The 26,819-nt window shown below is 41.7% G+C and overlaps 1 protein-coding gene across 31 annotated transcripts in view; it reads right to left on the minus strand.

Moving 5' to 3' along the window:
* LOC124054897 (receptor-type tyrosine-protein phosphatase delta-like) overlaps nt 1-26,819 on the minus strand; it is a 339,738-nt gene that overhangs the window by 312,066 nt on the left and 853 nt on the right. The gene's annotated exons all lie outside the window — the stretch shown is intronic.

The following is a 26,819-nucleotide window of genomic DNA, read 5'->3' on the forward strand; positions in this document are numbered from 1 at the left end:
AATGTCCTTTATGATGACGGACCTGATCGATTTCCAGGTCATGTGAGGATGGCACAGATATGAGATGTCTGCAGGAAAAATGAGATACTCCCCAAAATAAAAGTATGTACAGAGCTGTGTACTGAGGCTCACTGAGGGGAGTTTCAGGATGTTGGACTGTGTGCACTCTCTCATGTATGGATTGTATGAGCTCTTCGCAACAGCATTAGTTTGGGTTACACCAGGTCTGCTGTTACTATCTATAAGGAAAGTCTGACGTAATAATCAACAATCATCTTGATTTTAATTTCTAATTTTACCAGATGTCTTATTTTCCCAAGGGCTGCTCAGCCCTTTGAAAATCTATATAAAAATTAAGGTAATGATTATATTGACCCAGTTTGCTGCTGAAATCGTTTCAGTGCAGTGACTATATTAGTGTGCTGCTAAGGCACACGGTACTTGTGAATGAACCATTAATGTAGGATGTGTCATATTAAAGTCATTGTTACTGCCCTGTGAGGCAGCTTCCATTTGTGTTGAATGACTCTGATTGCCACAATAGCATGGTGACACGATGGCTTTTGTCAAAAACTGCTCATCGAATTGAAAGCCTGATTGGCTCCTTAACATTCTACATTATAACGCTGTTGCACCAGGGGCAAACAGGAGTGATCAGAGGACCAGCATAGTGAGAGGCCATGGGAAACTGTTGATGAAAGGGAGCCATAAGTGGTAAAATGATTTAAGGATCATAAGAGAGAGAAAGCAAGAGAGAGAGAAATAGGATACAGGTATAGGGAACAAAAACAATAATGACATCAGATATGGTTTAAGTAATATGAACAAACAAGAACTATTGAAAGAGGGAGGAAAGTGTGAAAAAATAGATTTGTATGCAGCAGTTGGAGGGGCCCTTTGAGCTTTTCTCTGAAGGACCCACTTCCCTCCAGGTGCCCTCTGCCACAACAAGGTAGTGAGCTGTTAATTATGCCAGAAATTAAGAATCAGGGGATGCTGATGTGCATATAGCATACACATAAACCCATGTGCATGGTCCACTTAACTATGCATGAGCTTCACTGTGAATAATCCAATCTCACTCATTTCTGGGTATTCAGTATAAGGCTACAGCCAGCATCTGGTTAGCTAAACTTACTTTAAAGACCGCAAACAGGAGGAAACAAGCTAGCCTGGCTCTGTGCACCTCAAAGGCTCGCTGACATACAGACAAACACAGCTCGATTGTTTAATAATCCATACTGGCAGGGGGATTTTCTGACATTTCGCACAGAGCCAGCTTAGCTGTTTCCCACTGTTTCTGGTCTTTGTGCTAAGCTAACCAGCTGTTGGTTGTAGCCCTATATTTAACGGACAGGTATGAGAGTGATATCGATCGTCTTGTGTAAGTGCCCAATCGCCAACCACACACTCGCTCACAAAACAGTGATCTATATAAAGACAGCTCCATAAATATAATTGCTATTGCTGCCACTGTGTACTATTTGTACTGCTAACTGCTATTTACTGCCTGGTAGCCACAGCTGTGACGCAAGCTGGAAATGCAACAATATGTAATTTGGGCAATTAAGCTGTCTGTAGAGTATAAAACCTATCCCTGCTTCAAATTCAAATGCATGGTGAAATGTGATGGGAACCACCATGAAGCCATGCAAAATACTCAATCAGCTGTTAGAGTTGCTTTTGATCAGTGGTAGGAAACTAATTCAGTGGAGTAGATGCCTGCTGAATCTGTGTAGTTTTGGCCTTAATAACGTACAAACAAAGAAATGGCTGTGGGAAATTAGGCAACTGCTTAACATTTACTCTTTCATATTATTTTTCCTCTGCTGCTCAAACTGTCTTTGTTATTGTGCCAGGGAAGCCAATTGAATGGAATTGCTATGTCAAAAGGCAACAGAATGTTTCTGACTATTGCTCGGCATTTGAATACTGAGGCCTAAAGTCTCACTAAATTTATCCAAAAGAGGCCAATGTTGGCTGAATGCTCTATGAAAGCAAATGTGTGATACAGTCACACTGTGTTGCATCCTAAATCTGCCCCCGGGTGCTTCAGTAAGTGGCTGATGTGTTCATGTAATTGTCACCTGTGTTGATTATGTTAAGTGCCTTTGTTTTCGGATGACTGCAGAGGGAGCGCACCAGGGCGGGTACACACCTCCTTGAGACACCTTTGATTTGCTCAGCTACCACGCAAACCTGGGACAGGAAGGGGAGTTGTGTTTGTTTCTGTGGGAGTGTTTTCAGGGATTCTGCTGTGGCACACCGGGAGGTGAGGGAAGGTTATACTTTTGCTAGATAATTAGGGTTGGATGTGAGATTTAATTAGGGCCTTGGAAGTGCAAGTTCTTCAGGTGACAGTACTGACAAAGTTTTCGCTCATGAGTGAGAATGATTGACATGCAGCAGGGAAAAAGAGATGGAAGACCAGCCGGAGGCTTATCTTTCTGTTTCCACTCTGTTATTAATATACAGATCATGATCCCAGTGCAAACCAGATATGATTTTCCTTATTTTGTGGTAATGTGTACACTTGGATACATTATCCATTATATTTTAGACTTTTTTGTGTAAAAGCTACAGAGCCTTGAATGTAAGGCTAATGTTTTTGATCATTTTTTGCACACTGATTAGTAAGTTGAACATTAAAGTTGACAGGTTGCGTGCACACATTAGTAATGAATTCCATCAAAGTAATTCTGTATCCCATCAAGTCATTTAACACTAATAGCTTAAAGTATAGCTTAATTATTCATTATACTCATCATTTGACCATGCTGCTAGCCTTCCACTAACACTCTGCTTAACTGCTCACACGGCATTTTATTTTTTAACAAATATTTAATTTACAAGCACTGATTGTTGCAAGTGTACTTTTTTTTAACTTAAAGTTACAATTTACTAATTTATGCATGCAAATTATCAACAAATTATTACTCTTGATAAATGCAGAGCTTTATAGTCAGCCAACTCCACAAAGGCAAAAGCCACAGCAAATCAAAATCCTTGAGTCAAATAGTATGACTACAAGGGAAATGGACGATAGAGATGCAATAATAATAAAAAAAAAAAACTCTGATGGTATCAATGCTTAAGGCTAAAGAAGCTCATAAAGAGAGCAGTGACTTAAAATGTGGGCCACAGTGGTTTTTTTGAAGTAATGAGAGCTGTAATATTGCTGATGAAATCAGGACCCCATGGGCTGGAATTCAGAAAGAGAAGACCTTTGATTACAATGCCACCGGCTTTTCTTATAATGCAATAACCTAAAACGCCACTGAAATCAGGTAGATTTTATATTCACGGCATCATTTCTGCAAGAGGGGACACAAATTCAAACTGTGCCATTATGTCGCTGCTTGAAATCAAAAATTGCGCTGGGGTTCCTCTTATTTGCATTCCAACTTACAGCTGCATGCATCCATTCTGTTTTCTTTCCATAAAAAGCAGCTGATAAAAAGGCCAGTCACAGGCTGTAGTGGCGAGAGAGAGGATTGTCTTCTATCCCACACACGGTGGCCCAGCCGCTACACTGAATTAGACGTGGAATGAGATGTTTTGTTGGTGTTATTATGCTCACATTACGCGGATTGCTAGATCTTCCCCACTGGGCCCAGTGGGCTTAGTGCCTGAGAGGGGGGAAGAGGATGGGAGAGACACAGAGAGAAAGAGAAAGAAAAGAGAGAGAAAGGAGGAGGAGGAGGAGGAGGAAGCAAGAAAACCTGCCAAAAAACAACTGCCTGGCAAAATGACAGATTCTCTGGGTTTATTTAGGGAGGTGGAGGAGGGGAAGACGTAGGACTGGGCATGGAGATGGAATAAAATTGGAGTAATCAGGTCTGAATGTGTTCAGGCTTGTAAACATTTCTGGGCCCCTTACATTGAAGGAAATGGAAGGAAAAAACGTCAAGCTTCTCATTCCTTCTTTCCAAAACAGGATGATGAAGCCTCTTCAGTGGTGGGGGAAAAAAAACAATGGCACTTGAAATAATCAGTGGCAGTTGAGCCATGGAGTTGGAATATTAATTGCAGCTGGAGCAGCAGTTTTACAGGCACACAGCTGTGAAGCTTTTTTACCTTTTTATTTTCCTGCTGCACTATTTTTGTCTTTGTCTGATTAACCCTGGTCTTCTTGCTACTGTTTAAATAACACAGTCTTGTTTTCATCGACATTTTATGCACATATTCAAATATTCTCCAGAGGGGATGTTGCTATCATGTCATTAGTTGTTTTCTGCGTTATTTGTGATGGGCTACCTGTTATTGAGCACAAATGCAACGGCGTGTTGCAAATCTGCATTTTGTGGAGAGACAGAGAACACTGACTGGCACAGAGGTGGTGTCTCACATAATGAACTTGATTTCAATACAGCATCTCTCATGTCACTCAATATTTAATCAACGCAGACTTCAAATAAAGACTTTGTCATGCAGCACAGAAACAGCAACTGGGATTTGTGCTCAGCAGGGACAATCACATTTAGTATTATTCCTTCCACCCAGTGACTTTGCAGGAAATGGTACCCTGCCTAGGTGAGACTGGTTATGAGTCTGATTACTCCTGAGCAATCACGTCTAAAGCAATAGGCTGTGCATTTATGATAGGGTGTTCCATAGAAAAGACCAATTATTTTTTTTATGATTATACCTTCATGGTGGTTATGAATGATAATCGGCATCCAAGGTGAAAGAGGTGTTTTTTTTGCGAAATGGAAACTTGAGCATGTCACTGAGTAGTCACTTCTCACTGAAAACACCTCCCTTGTTACATACCGAAAATTCATCGTCCTTTCTTCGAGCTTCAGCCCTTGATAACACCTATGTCTGTTCCTGATACTTCTAAAATGTCTGCAGAAGCTAAGTGTGGCTGTGCAGTTCAATGCTAACAGCTGACAAATGTGTTGGGAGGGAGGGAGGCTGGCTGGCATTGAGTCTCTTAGTTAATTGGAAGCCGTGCAGGCGTGCTCGTAACTTACCTGAGATTCCCATCGACAGAGGGATCCTTCAGCAGGGAGGAGCAGGGCAGGCGTCCAGATGCCCCGATCGATGACTGCCATCTTTTACACTGCGGGAGGGCAGAGCCCATGGTGGCCAAGACCATGAGAGCGAAATTACAGCTATTTGCACGCAAGAGAGCAATGATGGGGGGGGTGGGGGGGTCGGGGGAGGCGTGTTGAGAGAGACGACACCGGGCAGAGAGAGGCCCCTCCTGGAAAAATCAATGCTAATGACCGGTGAGTGCTGCCACACGCACGCTGATACACACCCGGGTGCACACGCCTGTACACAAATGCAAAGGACACATTATGGAATTATACAGCGCACTAAGGGGCGCAGATTCGCAGACACAACTGGATCATTTCGTCTTTCTCACACAAGCGTACAGGGCAGGTCTAGGAGCGCTGTGTAAATGACTGACATCCAATTAAAATACTGTTAAGGAAGCTGTAGTGATTACTGCCTCTGGAGCTCATCGATTGCTGATGGGCGCAGCTGTCTCACTGCGCTGCTAACTACCTGGGCCTATTTTTATTTTTCCGTTTCTTTATTTATCACTCCCTTCTGCGTTCGTCATAGCTAACCGTGTGGCGCTGACCCTTTCCAACAGACCACCACTGACTTAACTTTGCTCTCATCTAATGGCAGCACAGAGAAGAGGAAGTAAAGGAGACACGGTGAATGTACGCCCACCGCCTCAGCTGGCACCTGGGTGAGTCGCTGTGTTGACGAATTCAGAAGAGACAGATTAGATAGCCGATCTATGCATGTGTTTGCTTTCTCAGCAAACTCCATCCAAACAAAGAGAAGCAGGGCGGAGTGACATCAGGAGAGATGAGAGATGAGAGAAAGGTACTTATTTAGCACTTCGTCCCATATGGACAAAAATACAGATGGAGAGAATAGAAAATCTGACTTCCTTCAAGCATTCATAAATTTAATGAGGAGCTCCCGAAAAATGAACTCACAGAGAGATTGCCAGCAGGTGGTATACAAAATCTGCAGAGCTACAAAGAAAGTCTTTAATCTTTAGCAGTCTTTAAAAGTCTACCATAACATCATCATTAATGCTGACGTACAGGTACGTGCAATCCAAATGTAAAATTAACTCGGCTTTGTACAGTGAATATCGAAATTCTGTTTTGAGGTGTGAAGTGTTTCTGTGTGTGTGTGTGTGTGTGTGTCTATGATCTCCCCTTCTTGTGTGTCCCCTTCCTCCCCTCTTCTTTTTATACAACCACTGGCCCACTTTCTCTAGTTTGCCAAGTGACTGAGAGGAATCAGCTGTTTCTAGCACTGCTCTTTCTACCTCAGCGTAAGAAGCTCTCCAGACACAAGCCCTCTGCACTGGTTATACAGTCCTCACACGCTGAACACCTGCACGCCATTATGCATATAGCAGGCAGGAGCCATATACGTATTTGTAGGGTCGGTGTAGCTATGATTGCAGCAATACTTATAGTATAGGATTTACTTGCAGGTGCAAAATCGCCAAAGGCGCAAATTCAAGTGCAAGGCCATTTTCATACAAGGCGAGAAACAGTTTGCAGCATTGTTAATAATTCAAGCATGTAAATATACCCAAATGTATAACCATTAAAACGTTTTTTTACACAAAATATAGGCAATATAAAAAATAATGGCAAAACCTTACCGTGTGCTCTAAAACATAAATTCAGCTCCAAATTAGCTGTCCCTGTGGTTAAGGTGCTGCAACTGACAATTATCTTAATTAATCTGCAGATTGTTTTCCCAAATAATGGATCTACAGTTCTTTGAAATATCAGGGAATAGAAAAAAAAAATGCCCATCGCAGTTTTCTGACATCCCAAGTGACATCTTCCTATTGTGTGTTTTATCAAGCTCACAGTCCAAAACCCCAAGATATTCGGTTATCTGTCACATAATCATCACAATTTGAGAAGCAGGAACTGTAGGAACCGAGGAAGCTCACTTAATGATTAATCGTTCTTGAAAATACTTGCCAATTAATTCTCCGTCAAAGCACTAATTTAACTCTGCTTTACTGCACATGTGTGTGCCTTGTCAGGCTAGTGACTTTTATCTCGGAAGCAGAAGCCAGTGTGGACTCTCTTCTCAGCCCATTAGGAAACTGTCTGCAGCTTTTAAAGGCGATGACAGGAGCTGAAGCGATTGGTCATTATTAAAGCACACCGAGGCTCCACCTGCTGAGAGTACACACCTCATGCTTACAATATATTCATTCGTCCCAAAACATGCAGTACACGATTCACATACCCTGCTATAGTTATATAGTTTTTAGTTATCGTTACATTAAAAGAGGGGGAATTCTTCAAGGATTCAAGGGATTCAAGGATTCAAGGAACTTTATTGTCATACCAGCTCACATTCACATGTTTATGGTACGAAATTAGGACTCAGGTCAGGTCAGGTCTTCAGCCTGTAAAATCAATTTGAGTGTCCTTTTTCTCATAAAAAAAATGAGAAATGAGAAAGTGCAAACACATATAGAAAGAAGCTCGCACAATAGCCACAAAAGGCTTCCCCTAACATGCAATTCCTCTCTGCTGGCGCAGCTCCGTTAGACAAACACATTCTCACAGCTCAGGTGGCGAACACAAAGCCTGGGTCCTACAGTGGAGAACTGGAGGCTTTGTGCGAGAGTGATTTTTTTTTCTTTACCTTGTTCTGTACTGTATTTGCTATCGATAACCTGTACGAGCAGCAGTGCACAACAGGGTGTGAATAATCGTTCAATATTTGGTGAATTTCCATCATGAAAAAACAGATGTCAGACAAAGACAAAAGACCAAAGATGTGTGTGTGTGCGTGTGTGTGTTTGTGCATGTATTTGACGCACAGCGATAAACAATGGGACAGTCGGGCTGTGACGGCAGAGTGAAAAGACTCTACCTGTCAGTCACTGGAATAGACAACATTAAGGTCATTTTTCAAGTCCTATCATAGTTCAAAAAGCTTAAGGGTTTTTGTTTTTTTTTCATATTACATGAGATTCAAAATGTGGCTGCAATTTGTGACACATTCTCCAAAACTTTTTTTTCATGTTCATTAAACACCAAAGTTCTGACTGTGACAACTTGCTTCCAATCGATTTCAGCAGAGACTCTCTTGTTTTGGGGTCATGAAACATAACCAGTCCATGAAAGATTCAGTCATACTGCAATTCAAGTGAAAAATCGAAAGACAAAAGTCAGAATTGAAGATGCGAGAGCACAACAGTACCAATAATGTGGTTGCTTCTCGGAGACGACTGAATAATTCATACCAACAGAAATATATTCCTTCTTCTTTCTTGTCGCTTCTTTGTCCCCTTTTCGTCTCCCCTCACACGTCTTCCATCTTTCTTTTGTTCTTAATTTCTCTTTCTTAACGCCTCCCTCCACCCTCTCTCCACATCTGTCTGCGCAAGCCCAGGTACTAGATGGCTGACTTGGACACAACTGCCTATTAGTCAGACACAAGCACATGATTGTGATGCAGCAGGAAGCACCCAATTACACAACCTCTCATTTCACCATTAGCACTCGTCACACTCAAGATTCCTATTTGGCATTCTTTGCGTAACTGAATGAATATTTCATCATTTCATTGGCAGTAAGTGAAATGCGGGAATGAAAGTGTTTTAGTCCTTGTTATAAGCTTGTTGCGGAGAATGGACAGAGAGAAAACAAAGAATGCATATGTAATTAGAGGGAGCGACTGCCAAAAATGGCTTTGTGAGGGAGAATGCAGCAGTGTGCTGAGGCATTAACACAGACATTGTCATCGGCAGGCTCATATCGATCTGTAATCCGGCCCCGTGTAACTGAAGCGGCAGTGGAATCCAGTGACATGCTTTTTCTCCGTCTGAAGGTGTGACTTAAGACGATCCGTCTTTGGTCAGCAAACGACAGAGCTGCAGGGGCTGAGTCTGATCGGTCACTCGCACTCTTCCTGGGACGTTTGTTAACGTAATGTTCTGTTCGAATCAAGTCAGACTTTTAATGAGGGGTGTGAATACAGTCATGTCATAGTTTGCTACTCTCAACATTCAGTACCTGAATAAGTATGACTGAAAAACCCTGGTCAAAAACGCAGCCCTCAAAGCAGTTAATGTTGTATTGATTATTTACACTTTTTTATGCTTCTACTTATCTGTACCTCATTTCTAATTCTAAGCCTAATTTAAGGTGAAAGTCAATTGAATTACAAGATTACAAGTATACAAGAAATGCCTGATGAACTGTACAGTCACTGCCAATGTGCAGAACTGGCCATAAGTGTGATGATACATTGCCAACGACGCAATGTACTAACCACTCCATTACAAATACATATCTCATAAATGCAGAAAATTGCATTCACTCATTAGAAGTCAGCTCATGTGTGTGGCACACACTGTTTAATCCCAGCTCCTGGCTTTGTTGTTGCTGTTAGCCGGCAGCAGCTGTGGAAAAACTTCCCAGCCTCAGCAGCTTAGCTGTTTCGCCTTCCAGCACTGGGTTTTTTGTTTTTTTTTTTTTTTCCTTCTTTTTCTCCTTCTTCCCAACATTCCTTTTGGACCACATTTTATGTTTTACATGATTTACAATGAACAAATGGCAATGTGTTGACACATGATAGTGTGTGTGCAAAAAGTCTTGACCGGATCAGCATTCTTCAAGTAATCCTCAAAGCAAAAGATGTGTTAAAGTGAGAAATAAATCACTTTTTATGTAGGCACATAATTGGCAGATTGATTGGCATCAGACCTGAGAGCATCAAGTCATAATAGGTGTTAGATATATACTGTACGTAAAGCTGTATACAGCTAAATAATGTTTAGAGCAGATAAAATAACTGGGCTTTTCTAAAGGGATCGTTTATTAAGAAAAAAAATAAATACTTGGCAAACTGCTTTGTTTAAGAGACTCATTCCCTCATACCAAAAACCCATAACCCAAATTTTCTTTGTCCATTATTGGACAAAGAAAATTTGTTTATGTCCAGAATAAAAACAGCTCAGTGATTTAATTGTGAAAAAGAGAGCGAGAATTAATTACAAAATCTGGCAACGAAGTGATCCTCAACTGCTAGTTAACATACACGGCATGCGAAAGGTCGTGGAACGTGGAAGCACGCGGAATGAGATGTTCTTCCTTGTCAAAATGCTGCCCCATCCAGTAATTCAAAGTTAGGACACAGCAGCTGAAAATACAGGTATTTTCAAGGTGTACAATATGGCACAATTACCTCCACAATTTTACCAACAGCTATCCAATCTCACCCCTCTGTTAGCCACTGATCCCCAAGGACAGACTCGGCTCAGAGGCTGCCACACTTTATCCAATACAGACAGTAGCAGGACTATTAAAAATAAAGCCTGTTCAATTTATAACATGGTGGCATTAACGCTAATGAGTATATTAGTTTCAGACTGTCACTGGGAATGAGAGGAAACATTGATCTCTTGTCATCATGTTCATAATAGAATTCCCCCCTCCATCCGCATATATTATTGTGCTGCCTCCCCCCAGAGTTCCTATGGGAGTTGATTTCATTTTAATCTCTTCACTTAAAGAAAAAGCAAATGCAGTTTCCTGCACAGTCGATGCTAATCGCAACGGTTGCTGTACTGGCTTGTTTGAATGCGTTTTTAGTTGGCTGCAAATTTGTATGCAGCGCAACCTTTGAATTATTGTTTGGATTTCCATATTTTTCACCCTCACTGAGATTTATCTCTTGAAAAGTTGCTTTCTCTCAACAAACAGCATGAGATCAAATTGAAACTCAAATCCCTGAATAAGAAAAGGCAATTTTATTATATGCACTGTCTCAGCAAGACCTTAAAACCCGATGCATCGCCTGGACATTTCTGCACAATTGCTGATATTAAAACTGAGTTAGACCCGTACTCCCAAATGATTAAATGACCTGAAAAATCTATAAGGTATGGATTACAATGGACCATGTGCCTGAGCTGACAGCTTCCTGCTTTCATGTTATTGCTTTCACTGGTTCCCATTATTAAAATAAACTCCACACAAACACACACATAAATTTTGGGGGTATCTGTAAATGCTTTTTGGCTAAGTTGGTCTTAAATGGTTAACCACAAGGGCAGTTAACATGTAGTACAAACATCCATTGTAAGCAAAGCAGCACTAATCTGTAAAACCCAATTTAATAAGAATGTTCCATAGCTTCTGATTGGCTGGGGGATTTTCAAGAAATTTGCAAAGTACAAATGGTTTTCAGTGATTGAGGTTTAATTTTTCGAGGATGATCTTTTTGTGCAGAAACACTCCTGCCCCCTATTACCCCTCGAACACACACTGTCTATGAATAATCATTTTATGAACATCACCATCAGTGCAGCCATCCACTTAGCCCAGTCCTTGATTACAGAGTCTATTTGACAGACTGTAGAGGACAGTGAGAGTTTTGGCCTTACCCTGGGGACACACTTGGCCCTTCCAGTAAAAAGCGGCCACTAATGGAAGCGTGGGTCCTCGTCTCCACTCCGCATTTTTATGTAGGCAATCCAGGCATTTATGGTAATCATAAAGTAGGGCCAAATGGATGCTGGGGTCAGCTCTCAGCGCTGAGAAACACTGAGCAATGTAGTCTTGTTTACAGCAGGCTATGGGGCAAGTGCTGCCACCTCCCTGTAAGTTCACCCACAGCAGGTGTTCATGCATGCTGGATGTAAGAAAATATCTTGTGAGGACCCTAAAATGGGACCCCCTCCCCCATACCTGTTTCTATCATTCACTCAGTTTTCTTGCTCTCTCTCTCTCTCTCTCTCTCTCTCTCTCTCTCTCTCTCAATGTTTATGAACCTCTGGGGACAGTTTATAAAAAATTCATTGGCTCATTGAGGCGAGTAGCAAGCTTAATGTTCAATGTTGGATCTTTGCTCCCTCGTACGCCGTGACACCACCCGTTTCTCATGTGTTTGAGCAAACAGGTTGCGTCTGAGGGAGCAGAGGTGGCACAAGAGGAAAGGGGAACAGTCACCGGTGAATCATTACTACACCTTATTAATATGCAAGTTTAAATGTGGATGCTTGTGTTTTCTTTGGAGATACTCCACCATGATTGTGGCACAGCCTGGAGCCCAAATGCTAATTTATTTTCTCATCTTCCCTGACTTGGGAACCATCATAGCTGGTAGCGCCCACTGGCCTGCCAGAAACCAGGAGAAGCTACACTAAGTTGTCCCTGGTGTGCCACCATGGGCAAAAGAGGTAAACAGAAATAATCCAAAAAAATGAAACCAAGTCGTTGCGGAGGTGTGAGCGTTGTTTGCTAGGCACAGCCAGGGGTGCAGATTATCCAGCCTGCGACTGTTTTGAAATTGCCTCTGTTGAGTGCAGATGCTCGGAATGCACGCATTAATTTCTCTTAATGTGACTGTCAAAAAAGCAGGCGGGAAACGCTTTCAGTGTGTGGGAGAAAATGTGCAATGCTCAACGAGTCATTTAAGAACGTAATTTTCAATTACGAGCAAGTAAAGAATCATGTTAGGTCGGGATTAGATAAAAGACTGAAGTGATGATTTTACAGACCAGGGAGCATTAAGAGAAATTGTGATATGATACAGTAATCTGATGTAACGCTGTAGAAAAACGAAGAGGGAGGACAGAGTTCAGGCGTGGTCTAGACATCCCTGTGGGTAGTCCATCTGATTAGCAGTGAAAGAAGTTACTCTGGATGATAGATTCTTCATGACCTCCTATTTTTTCAACGTGGACAGTTTGTGGTTATACAGTGCTGAACAGTTCATAAATGATTGAGTAGTTCATTCACAAGGAAAAGTGATAAAATTAGTCAAGAAACCAAGAGAAAAAAGGGCTAGAAGGTGAGGGCTAGGAATCTGCAGAGGATGTATTAAGCAAAATGGCAATCACTTTCCTGCCAGTGCACACCAACTTATGAAATTCAATCAGCGATGCAGACCTCTTGTAGATGAACAGGATTACAGGAGCACTGCTTCATTTGGCCATGCAAAACAGACCGACAAGGACAATAATAATGTGGTTTGTTACAGCAGACTCTTATCAGATGAATTTAATCTCAGTCTACAGGAATTACATTCAGAGACCAATTCAAATATACTGTTAGACAATGTTATCCATGTCCATAGCCTTACAAATCCCTCAGTGCATTAATTCGTCCCATATAGTCCACAAGATTAATAGTAGGCTGGGGTAAGATGTGATAAAGCCAGCAGAATACATTGTCCCAGTGCCCACCAGCACAGAGGATAATTTGTATGGCTCTCAATAGGAGCGCACAATGGTCATTGTTAAGACCGATCAAATTTCACAGACACCAGTTCAATGATTAGCTTCAGGAGCAAGTGTGTTCTCTGATATAAAACCCAGTAAGAGCATTACATCCTGGAGGCACTTGACATCGAGAGACTGAAGGATTGTTTCAGTGCCACAGGCACATCTCTGCAAAGCACAGGGTGGAATACACCTGTGGATAGCCAAGTGGAAGATCGTAACTTGCCCAGTAGCCATCAATTACAGCATGTGTCAGTTGTCTTAACATGGATTTGGTAAATTGTATCTTTGCATCGCATTATTTAAGGTGTGAAAAGTGCCACCACTTTAATGACACCTCGCAGTCCAGAATGAACTTCAGTGCTCAAGTACATGGTGTATAATCCAACAGGCCATTCCTTATACTTAAGTACTTGGTGTCCTGCTGCCCAAACCGGGCTACTTTGATTTTAAAGCAAAATAGTGTACACTAGTGAGCTATGCTCAAGAAGTAATGTGAGGAAGCACAGGCTCAACTCTGGATGGGAATGCCATAGATAAATGTCAGGTTGTTTGTGCCTTAAAATGAAGCTGCCTTACGTGACCGCTACAGTGACAGCAGATTTGAAGTTAGCTTGTCACTTAGCTAAGGGAGTGTGAATAAACAGAATCGTGTCAATTGAATTCTCACATGACCTAGTTTATAATTACATAGTTATGTATTAATTTGAATATTTTAGCATATTGGTTCCAATTGCAACACAAGCTCTAGCCTTCACCCATAATACACTGATGTATGAATGTATGGGTGACAGCCGCATATGAGGTGATCGTCAGGAGCAATAACCATGAACACTGACATGCTGATGGAAAAGTCACTTTTGACATTGACTGCAGGGGCAAGGAATCGAACCACCAGCTTTCTGATTGCGCATACAACCACAGATACTTTTTGTATACATAGTGCAGTAACAAACCGCTGGATGGCTTGAACTGTATTGCTACCATAAACTCAGATGTTGTGGGTAACTGACAAATTCAACAATGTTGCCATATACAAAAGTCACTTCATATTTAATGTAATATTGTAATAAGGTGTGGTGGCATGAACTTTGTTGAAGATGACTGCTGGAGATAAATGTGTGTGTGTATGAGACAGAGAGATTTCCCTTTAAGTTCTTTTTATTTTAATTAAATTAATTTATTTTAGGGAAAAAAGAAAAACTGTATTTAATTTAATTATTCTGAAGTGGATTCCATCCCCATTGACTTCTACATTTCCTGTCCATTTCCCACACTGCATATGGACTACTTCCTCGTGTACAACTTCACACCTCTGTTACAAACTTCATGCAGACGTGCAGTTCTCACAGTTTCTGCCTGGACCTGTATAAGGGGTTATTTCCACCAGTACAGTACCAGATGTAATACACCCCCACATCACACTGACTAAAAACAGTGCGTCTTGACAAGTCCCACTAAGAGTGTACATCACAGAACGAGAGGAAGTGGAAAGGCGGTGAAATTCGAAGTTGCTAGGAAGTTTATGAACAACAAACTTTATGTTCTTCTGTGTCATGGAAGAGTTATTCAGTGTTTAATCCTCTGTTCTTCCCCTACTTAATGGACTCCTTCTCTAACACACACTCTCTCTCTCTCTCTCTCTCTCTCTCTCTCTCTCTCTCTCGTGCACCTTGCCATACTGAGCAATCTTCTGTAGAGATGTTGGGATTGGAAGATACTCCTGAAGCACTGTTATTAAATCATGTTTTATCAGAGAGCTTTATGAAATGTGGTATACAGTAAAGGAAAAGGGCTGTATATGAATTGTTGCTGTGCTGTAAATGTAAATGACATGGCTCCAGTGATATGTTATACTGACAAGGAAGGGAAAGATAAGACGCTATTATTAAACACTACGTGAATGATTGGACCTACACAGAGGTATAGGGGAAAACTGCCGTATGTGCCTATATGCATCATGTTCTGAATACCCTTGAGATTCACCACCAGGAGCTTGTTTTGAAATGCTATGATGCACTGTACAAAATGAGGGCAAGTTCAAGTGTTTCAGCATTGCAAAACAAGAAAAAATAACTCAGAAATATCATTTACAAAGCATTAAAATGTGTGCATATGCATACTCTCTCAGTCAACTACTCCACTCTGAGATAAACAGAAAATGTCCCCTTAAGGAAAAGTAGCAGATGAACTGTTTGTGAGTTAGTTCAAAGGCAAAAACAATCCCATATTCAGACCACGCTACATAGTAGAGGGGGGAAAAAATGCATTCAACTTGGAGGAGAAAAGAAAGAAAAAAGATCTGCTGTAAAGCCATAAAATACAATTCATCTTGTCGCCGTCCCTGCAAGGAGCGTGTAATCGCAATGACACACTAGTGTAATCCATTTAAAACACTTTGGCTCAGGCCTAGGCGGCTTTGACTTCCTCTGCAGGCTTGTGCCATCATCTTCATTTCAGATACGTTTCACTGACTGCCCGCAATTAGCGAAAATGTGTAAGCCTCCTTGTCGTCCACCTGCTCGGGCTGCCAGGCGAGCGTCTTGTACTGGATATGTTACATGACTGGCAAGAGCGTGAAAGGGACAAAAAAAAGGACCAAAAGATAATAACCTGCTTGTCTCAGGCAGAGGTGAAGTGCAAGCCCATTCGCTTGTCCACAGACATGTAATCTGTCTCGAGAGGTGCTCTCTCTTCTGGCGCCTCTGCACTTCGACTTTTCTGGGGAAGGGTAGACCCACCCAACCTGACTAGGCAATGAGCTTAGAGTAATGGTGTCACTGGAGCACTGAATCTCATTGAGAGTTGCTTGAGCAAACATTATCTCACACTGAACCGTCGCAACGGTGTCTGGAGGGAAGGCTGGGGTGAGTTATTACACAGTGAGTTTTAATCTTACAGGGAGGAACTACACCGTTGCCTTTTAATGTAGGCGGACCAGAGGGCAACTTGGGTCCATTCTGCATGTGCATCTCTGTTCAGGATTGAGGCTAATTGAACTAATTACGCACTCAGGGTTACCAAATTAAACTTCTTGTTGGCATTAAACTGTGGATGATTTATACTCACCTATAAACTTTGCCTAGGACTGCTGCCCACCACTACTGTGTTTATGCATCGTTGGTTTAATTATGACTATTTGTTAATGGGCATTCTACAAGGTCTGGAGTATTAAAAATATTCAGTGTGATGAGGAATGAGAGGAATAATAAATACAGGTTTCGCTACAGCAGTGTTTCTCATGAACAACCTTTTATGGACCTCCCAAAAGGGAGCATATCATTCACTGTTGTGACTGGTGCTTCAACTAATTATTAATTTTCATTACCAACAACTTTGATTTTTTGTTTTAATCATTTAGTCTTTGATATCAGAAAAAATCTGTTATGTCAGTCATTATTTTCCCAGAGCACAAAATGGTAAACTCAAATTGTTTGAAACATTAAAAAAAAAAAAAAACATCCCACTTTTTGTTCTCATTACACACACAAGCATATATGTGATGTGATATACACTCTTGCCAATGGTTTCTGTTGCACTGGTCTACAGGTGAAGAAATGCAGCAATGTATCAGTGACAAGGAGGACTGCTAACATGTAAACAAGGTTTCAAAATTTGCAGAAAGTTGGCCATGGAAATGTTGTAGAAGGTGGGCGTGTATTCATCAAATCTGTTGGGCCTCCAGAAGACAAACAATGCAGTTTGGTGAATTAATGGAAATAGAAATTTAAAGGCATCTTTAAGTTATACATTGCAGAAAACCAAAGACTTATTTCAAAATGGCTGATTAATTGTTCAGTTCATTGTAACAGCACTTGTGACCTTGTGCAGTAAGGCTATTGAGAATGCACTAGTTAGACAGCTTGATGCATGAAAGAGAACCAGTGAAAATCTGTATTAAATGGGAGAAGCCATGCATGAGGAGATGTGCAACGAGTGGATTATCTTCACACACATACACAGAGCTAATGGTGTCGGGCAGTGGTGACCACCAGACAGATGGGATTTTTTTGTAAGAAGAATGTCAAACTTGAACTGCAGAGAAATCAGAAGCTTTCAACCACTTTGAGTCCTGCACTCAAACTTGTGTTGTTTTTGGAACAAAATCACTTGCTTCTTCAGTCCAGTCTTGTTGGAACATAACAGCGACTAGTAGTCAAGTAGGCCATAATGTTCCGGGTCTTCTCAAAGAATTGCTCTTATCTTGCAAGCAATAATGTAAACTCTTTCTCTCTGAGCATATCGCATTCCCCAAGTCAACAGTTCAATCTCGTCTTCCTCGCCCACTTCTCTCCGAGCAGCAGATGCCATTATTTTCCTTGCCCCCACCTCTCATTCTCCTCACCCACCGTCATTCTGGGCCCTCTAGATGGATCTCTCCCCTCAATCCCTGCTTCCTCTGCGCCTCCTCAGACGGGGAGATTGATTTGTCTACAGGACGCCTCTGACCTTTGATATGATCCAATAACGCACGCATGGCCCTAACCGAATTAGACAGTCAAAGGGGAGCCACATTAGGAGTGAGATGAGGTGTTTCCCCTCCTTCCCTCATAGTATACTTTGCCTTTTTCCATGACGGTTAGATCCATCGTCCATCTCCTGCCCACCCCTATCAGACGCCCAAGGGAAAATAAAAGATGTGTTTCCAAATTGCACTTTGCCTAAAGGCTCTTTGGGCCAAATTTAATTTTCACCTTACATCGATTTTCCCCTTACACCCAACTCAGTGGATCCTAATGTTATCTATGGTGTATTTCTGTGCTATGCATTCATACAAGGAGACCTTGGACTACTGAATGTCAGAAGACACCATGGACAATATGTCTTCCTCTTAGTGTCTGGGGTATGAAATGATTGACTACCCTTTTCTTCGTGGTACTGAACTAATTGGAACAAATTTATCTGCCACTCTTTATTTTCAGCCTATAAAAATCCAGATGTAGCCCATTAGAACAGCAGACTTGGACATGTTTGTGAGAGGTGTCTGTGCACTTGCCACCAGGGGATTATGGGCCTCGTCTTATCAGCGGATGGTTGCAATTATGTTGCAGTGAGTCTAAACCTGCAATCAGGCTGGGACTTTTGACTGGTCCAGGTTAAAAGTCAAGGTGCTCGGAAACCTCAGAATACTGTTCAGCAGACCTGTCTGTCTGTCTGTGTGATTGTTAGTGCTTGTTTTGCGCACTTGATTTTTTGTTGGAATAACAACAAAAGCCTTAATAATTAATAACAGATTATCTAAGATCCTCAACAAGCTATAACTGTGATGTGACTCACAACATTCGAAACACTGCATGATGTGAAAGTACAAAAAGATGGTGATTACATACAAATTGTATCATCAGAAAAGACTTCAGTCTCCTACCTATTTTGTTAACTTAAAAAAACCAGCGGAGTGTCAGAGCTTGAGTGAATTTCCGTGGCAGCCCACCTAAAGAAAAGTTGACAAGCCAGACAGAAGAAAGGATGGGTTTTGACAGATCCCAGCCTTCTTTCATTGGAACATATTGAAGGGGAAAACAAAGGGAGGAAGTGGAGGATAAGGAAAGGGGGTGGCTTCAAAGTGGGCGATGGTGCTGCAGAAGCCAACAATTGGTGTGAAAACACACATGAGCTTACATGGATACACATGAGACCTGCTATCACAAGTCATGACACACAACCAGGCTTGTGCATGAACAGAGGGAGAATGTTTGTGTGAGGGGAGGCTTGCATTAAGAGATGCAAACCCCCCCTCCCCCAGAAAGTCGGTACTCCTTAGTACCATTTGTTGTCATCTTAAACTGGCAGAGAGCTCAGGAAGCCAGGGTCTTACATAAACCCTACCCAGTATGGCTCTGTGCTGGGGAACTGATCCCTCCCAAAACCCTCATTGTGATTCGCTCATGATGCCGAGGGATCTGCCGAGCACCCACAGCCAAACCTACAGCAGGGCTGGTTGGGAGGTGGGGGTTGCTGTGTTTACACATGTGCTCTGTCAGGGGACTGAGCTAACTGCACACACAGGATTATAAATGGAACAAAACTTCCTCAGCTTGTGCTGTTATATTTTTTCCTTATTTTATCAGCAAATAGCCTTTTTTTTTTTTTTTTTAATTATTATTGTCAGGTCTCTGTCATATCAATTTCCTCTATAACGAATAGCTACACAGAAAAAGTTATGTATTTCTGTTCATTACTCCTTCCAGATATGTTGTACTGCAGATCATAACTATTTAAATAACTGCATGAGACGGGTCTTCTCTGTCAAATTGAATTTCCACTCTGCAGAATAACTTCCCTATCACCAACTGCTAGATACTCATCAAGAGAAGGGGGAGGGGAGGATTTCAAAATGTACAATATAATAGGCTCTAGCACATTTCCAGGGGTGTCCACTCTCTCCTATGTGTAGAGATTACACCCTATCTCCCTTCCTTAGAGCCTGTCAGAGGTTTGATTTAAATGTCCGACGTGGGGTTGATCAAAAAGTGTCCTCTTTCAGTCTGATCAAAGACAATAAGGCCTCTGGGTCCTGTGAAATCCATGCTGTGCACTCTCAACCTCAGTATTTACAGTACAGAGCTCATCTCAACTCAATGAAATATGCATAAAGCGTCAAACACATTATCTCAATAATTTTGTCATGTTCTTAAGGAAATCCACGTACAGATTTTAAGCGTCTGTTAAGTCAAGTTTGGTAGTTGGATTTCCGGGGCTCTAAATTTACTGTGGAACTGCATATATTTTCAGATGACACTGAGACTATACTTTTAGCTGGCTGTGAAATACGATTAATAAATTATATGCTGTGGATACTAGCCTCACTGATCCTACCACAATAGTTGGACCATATTCAATATGAATAATCTTTTAACTCTTGAGGGAACCCGGAGAGATTTTTTTTCTTTAAAACCAAATAAAGATTTCTTCAAAACCAAACCTCTCTTAAATACAACTTTTAAAACTTGTACAACACCCCCCCCCAGTCCTCAACTTGTTTGTTTGTTTTTCTTCTCAGCAAAAGAAAACTGTGGCCCCCATCACCATCATGGTGTGGAAAGGAGATGTTGTTCACAGTGACCTCCAAGTGACTGCTGGAATGGCTTTAAGGTATGACTGTAAACACAAAAGTGTGAATCTAAAGCAGCTGGGGAAACTGAGATTGTTGCATCTGCAGGTACAACTGAGCCAAGGCCTTCATCAAAATATTCTTGTAAGGAACATTTTAGCCTACCTTTCTTTTTTTTTTTTTCTCATTGTTGACCTAAAAGGACAGTAAGAGCAAAAGCTTTGCATCACTGTTAAAAAAAAAAGAAGAAGAAGACAGGGTAGAAAAGTGTCTGGAATTATAAACATGCCTGGGATGAAAACTGAGAGAATGAATGTTATCTTGAGGTCAGAGGCAGCTGATCTGACAAAAGGATACAACAAACTGCCACTCGAGTTCACTTTCCTCCTCTGCTACTTTCTTTTTCGTGTTTTTTTTTTTTCTCCCTAACACTTTGATTCGCTCTCCTCTTTCCCATGGTGGAAGTCCCTTGGATAGCAACCGAGTAGGTCTAATTGATTTCTCTTGTTCATGTCGGTTAGAGGCAGCAGCATTGAACTGTGCAGAGTACCCTGGCTCCAGCTTGCCTGCATTATTCCTCTCTGTTTTCTTCTTTGCCTCCATATCCTCAGTGGACGACAATGCCAATACTCAACATACCAGTGCCCTCTAAAATCTTTAAGGGTGCCCAAAAGCAGAGGGATGCCAGAGCAATAGCATGTATGGAGATAAAATATCCGCACCATGTTGCGGTACATGTGGCTTACAAAAAGGTCAGGAGATCATGCTGTCATTTGCGCTTTTAAAAAGTCATTAACTAAGCTAGCATCTATCACATCAAAAGAACAACCAGTAAGATGTGCGAGCGTGCAAGGGGTGAGGATTATATCATGAATGCCTGTAAAGCCTACTGCATGCCAAAGCCCTGCAATACACCAGCACTTTTGTAGCTAATGAATATTCATATTTCTTTGCATGTGTCATATAGCTTTTAATACAGTGTTATAAATACTTTCAAGTTGCACATAGTGTTGCTGTTGTAGTGGACTCTTTTGTGCAGGTGTTCATAATAGAGTGTCCAGCGTAGTGTACGTAGTCATTAGTTCAGGCAGGGGTTCTGACTCAGGGCACCACATGCAAAACATTCTCCTCTAGTCTTTGTCTTCTGTCAGTCCTCATCAGTTCTGCGAGTCGCTGTCATGCTGGAACGTAGAGGAAGCAATGAAAGGGTTGGTTTGTTTGTTTGTTTTTGTCCAAGTTCAAGTGCACAATATAGACACAAGTTTTCTTCGGGCCATAACAGTACAATATGTTGAACAAAGGACAAAAAAAAAAGAAAAGAAACAGCCCGCCACAGCTTTCTCTGCTGAGATGAATTTCAAATCATGCATCGTTGAGCTCGGGTTCAAAGAGAGAGGTTAGGTAACAGGAAATAATGGAGTCCTATGGAGCACAGCTGTATGTTTGGTCACTTTGTCGAGAGTCAAGACTGCCAAGCATGAATAAAACCAAAGCATTAGTAAAATGAACGATATCTGCTTGATATAACCTCAACAACATTAGAGAGCAGACCAACATCCTATCATTCATTCAAATGTCAAAACAACATGTTCAGATATTACAGGATGTCATTTCTATAGGTCAGTCATTAGTGCATTTACCCTGCAGCATTGCTTTGAATACTGCGCAGTTGCAAAGTGAAGGAAATTTACTTTGTGAAACATTTTGACGCTTGCTCACAGGTGAATTTCTTTTACTGCATCACCAGTCATGTAAGGAAGGCCGGGAAACCTTGTTGACTGTTCACAAGGAGACAATATGCTCCAGATCAAATGATATGATCAAACTGACATCATATTTGCCGCCAGAGAAGTAGTATACAAATAATACAGCTGCAGAGGTCCAGCTGTACCTGAGATGGGCAGGATGAAGAGGATTATGACCTCCTGTTCCTTTTTTGTCCAGATACTTGTACATATATTTCTAATAAGAGAAAGTAAATAGATTTTCTGTGAACTTACCAAACTGTCCTAATGTTTTGCTACGTTTTAGCGTCTACCATCATCCCATGGCTGCCACTTGGGGCCACAGTTTAGCAAAAGTTTCATAGTCTCGCTTTAAATTGCAAAGAAAAAAAAAATATCCTGTCACATCAAAGCTATTTCTTTGTGCACAGTTCAAGGAACACCTTTGAAAACGTTGGAGTCTCTCAGCGATAATAGCAGATTCTTTCCTTTCTGACAAAAAATGGCTGAAAACATTTATTCCAATAAACGCCATACAAACTTAAACTTGCTAACATTTTTGCTGACCTGTTATATCGATTCACCTGCGCTCAGACACGGCTTATCAAAGTGTTGATAATCAGGTATCGGGTGACAAACAGTAGACAACATCTCAGCTGTGATAATCTGTAGTTTTATAGTCACTTGATTCTTTTTGGCACTGAGCTTTTCAAATAAAGTGTGACCACAGTAGACAAACGGGGAGGGGGGGGGGCCCTCTCTTAATTGGGTAACATGAGCCTGCTTAGCCTGCAGTGGTTCGCCTTCCTACTGCATCACATACATCAGGCTTAATAGCATTAATATCTCCTGCAGAAGGCAAAAGTTGTTTTTAACAACTTAACGAGAGTCTGATTTATGACTGGAGCAGTGTGCCTGATAAATAAACAACGCAGGTGAGAGGGTTTCATCTCACGCAGCATTTTCTAATCAACAGCTAAGGAAAAGACTTTATATTTAAGACAGCGTTTGTGCGCGTCGCCTTGTGTATAAATGTGTCTGCGTGCTTATGTGTGGGCGTCGCCGTGAATTCAATTGATCATTCATCTCTTGCTGTACACAGTTAACGGATGTGCAGGAATTGCTTGATTACTTGCACGTACATCCATCCAGTTCTGAAACTCCAAACGTTTAATTTGTGTATTGACACATCATCAAGGAAGCACAAACGGAAATACACCCCCTACATCTCTGAGTTACCTAAAATTGGTTTATTTATTATCTGGTAAATCATAGGGGAACAAAAAGGAAAAGAGTAAGATTATTTGTAGAACTGCTGATGGGTCATTTTTACGCCTCATCGTAACTTCTGTATAATGCTGCGCTCAACATTTGCGCCACGCCCTGTTTGCTTAGCGATGCCCATTGTTTAGATGTCTTTTGATAAGCAGGGTGCCATATGCTGGGCTAGAGCCAGGCCTACGAGATTTGGATAACATGAACCGGAGCAAAAGACAGATGAATGTCTAAGAAGATGTGGCAATGCTCAAGGACATGAGAGAGGGAGAATGGAATCGGATGACTGGGGTAGAGATCACAGAGATCAATGACTTGTCACATTCACCTGACAGAGAACCCTCGTCTGAGGATGAGGAGCAGATGTGCTGAAAGAGTCCCAGGCTTATGGTGACAAACATCTCAGCCTCAAATTCCCGTGTCTCAACCTCAAATAGCCGATGTATGAATCATACCTATTCACAGGGACGTACGCTAATGCAGCCTGTAATTGAATGAAGTGCCTGCATGCAGTGTGTGGACAGTTCACTGTGACAGTCCACAGCCTCTGTGCTGATTGTGAGAAGTGTGTGTGTGTGTGCGTGTGAGAGAGACCACTTTGTTCTTTTGTTCCCAAAGGAGAAAATATTCAGAATGCTACCATTCATTATATAGTAATAAAATAAAGTAATTGACATAATGTAAAACTATTGAGCCCTATATACTGAATTTTAACGAGTTATTTAAGTCTTATTTTAAAAATAAATAGATGAAAATTAACTTGGAATCTTGGTGGCTCAAGTGCTAACACACACCTGTGCCAGTCACATTTTGCAGAAAACACGTGACCGCTTACATCGATGTTTATGTGATGCGCACGCTTACGTACGTACAGACCACTGTGTTAGAGTCAGAACTCGATGCTATCTTGTGCCATGTAGGGATGAGAAAGAGATGAAAACTCTGGCAGCTAATACATCAGCTCGCGCAGAATGAAGCCCGCCTCATCCAAGAGCGTTAAGATGTGGATAAATAAATAAAACATTGCCGCCATGAGAGGAGAGGCAATTTGACAGCGGGATTTTTTTTTTTTTTTCCCTGCTTTTATGTTGGCAGACACAGACATTTTATTTTAGGATGAATCAAAATTTCCTGAAAACGCCTGCGTCAGGTGTATCTAATTATCTGACAGTGCATCCTCATTATAAAACGGCCCCTGGGAGCCAGCTACTCGGCTTGCTGAGCTTTGGACCGCAATCAGGGTGTTCCTCACAGTAAAAACATGGGAATAATATAGCTTCTTCTCTTCCATATTTGTACTACCTTCCCCCCCTTTTTTTGCTGAGAATTGGGCAATATTTGCTCACTTCTAACACTGTGCTCCCCTGTATTCCTTCTGAAGCCTTGTATGTATGAAAGTAAAGAGACTAGTTTCAACAAACTCCGCAATGTGTGACATTCGACAAACACAGCCATACAGTAAGACTTTCTGAGTGCCGTGCAATGCTAAAGAAAGAAAAACGAGCTATAAATTTATTAGCAGCTGTTATGACAGCCCCTTGCCATCGCAGCCATGCCCTGATTATGTCACCTGGATGAAGTTTATAAACCATAATTACAGCTTACTCCTGCTTCTCTCCAAGGGAGGTGCAGCAGGTAGAAGAAAAGTGGGTGTGTTGTCAACACAGTTACACTAGAGCAGCCCATGTTGGAGCATAATTAATGGGAGAAAAAGATTTGTCCAAAAAAAAAAAAAAAAAAAAAAAGCCGCTATCTCACTGGCACTGCTGGCCGTGGCTCTCGGGGTCAGTGTGGAGGAGATGTGAGCAAGCAGACCTGTCTTCCCCGGCTTTCTGCTTCCAGCAGCGGCTGCAAATCTCATCCAGCAGTGATTGATGCCAGCCAGGCAAGTAGTTTCGGGAGCATCACTCAAAGGGAAGAGACGAAGGAAAATTGCAAAAGGTTGCCAGTTTATGAAACTGGAGCGCTGCTGGGTGTAAGGGACGGCGGGGGACATTCTTACCTGGGACTAATCCTGTGAAGCTTTGCAAGATGTTCGCCACCCTACGGCAAACGATTCAAATCCACTTCCGTGCTAAAAAACTGTCTTGACACACAGCCGTAACTGGCGAGGATGCTGTATTTCAACATTTCATCATGTTGTAATTTATCGTGCAAGCAATAAATTAGCATCCCTGTTGGATTTGTTTATTTCCACATTAGTGCTGGCAGTACTACATTTATGTATTGATTGTTTACCATAGATGCACAAACATGCATTTTGGATTATGTCCTCAATACTTCTGCCTTGTAATTTTAAGATAGATAGATAAATAGATCAATGGAATGAAAGTGATGCCTGATAAGCTCAGCACCAGAAAGCCTCTCACTCCTGGGTGACATTAGTGAAGCAATGCTAAATCCAGCCTTAATCATGATCCGAAAAAGGGTGTCTCAACTTGATATTCAGACACGATGATTACCATAACTAACTCAAAAAGAACCCCCCCCCAAAAAACAGATAAGGTAGCTTATTGAGCCATGTGAGGATGTTCTTGGGTGATAAATTCCTACTGCCCTCATGTCGTAGTTTCCTGTCCTTGTCTGCTTCCCATTTAGCTCTTCCTTTGAAATGCAACAGTAGCCTATCTCTTGCTCTGCTTCATGACTGGCAGACCGTAATGCTATTACCTCTCCTCAATGGTCATGCTCACTTAGCCCTCTGTCACTCTACACTAGCCAAGGAAGACACATCTCTCCGGCTGTGTGAGCTGTCCTTGCCCTCATTTGCGACTGCTTCTCCTCTGCTTGGCTTGCTACAAAATACTGAGGCACACAACTTTTCACTTCCCTTTTTAGAAGCTTTCCACTTTTTTGTGTGTGTTTTCCCGGGGCTCCAAAGTATGACTGCAAATCATGGCTCATTGGCTGTATAGGAATCACTTGCCACTAGTAGTAGTCTGATAAATACTCTTTAACACAGAGAAAGGGATATATAAATCGAGGAATTTGGTAACTTCCAAATATAACTAGCAGTGATGGAGGGGAGGGTTAAAAGAAGAAGAAGAAGAAGAAGAAGAAAATCGTGGGCCTCTGCTGACACACCACTGCGCATGATCCACTGTCAATCACCAGTCAAATCTGACATCAAAGCCTGCCAGATAACAGCAACAAAATGGGTAAACCAGGCGAGTCACTGCCCACCCACGGTCTACATCACCTGAGTCAGGGGCCCATGGGCACGCACGCACGCACGCACACATAGCCTACATTCAAAGACAAACCGTTCAAACTGCCTCAGATTCCATAACCGAACATTTAACCAAACTTTCTCAACACGTCCTGCACCCAACACGCAGAATATCCCACGACGTGAAATTGCTGCGTGCCTGCTCGGACATCCTTAACATTTGAAACTCTAAAATCCTTTAAAAACAAATAGAATAAAACAGACAGCTCTGTGTTGTGAGTACAGTGTGTGTTCTAAATGATGGCGATTAAAATAAAACATAAATCCGTACATATCTCGCCATCACCT

The sequence above is a fragment of the Scatophagus argus genome, chromosome 23, assembly GCF_020382885.2.
Source record: "Scatophagus argus isolate fScaArg1 chromosome 23, fScaArg1.pri, whole genome shotgun sequence".
In the NCBI taxonomy this organism is placed as follows: Eukaryota; Metazoa; Chordata; class Actinopteri; family Scatophagidae; genus Scatophagus; species Scatophagus argus.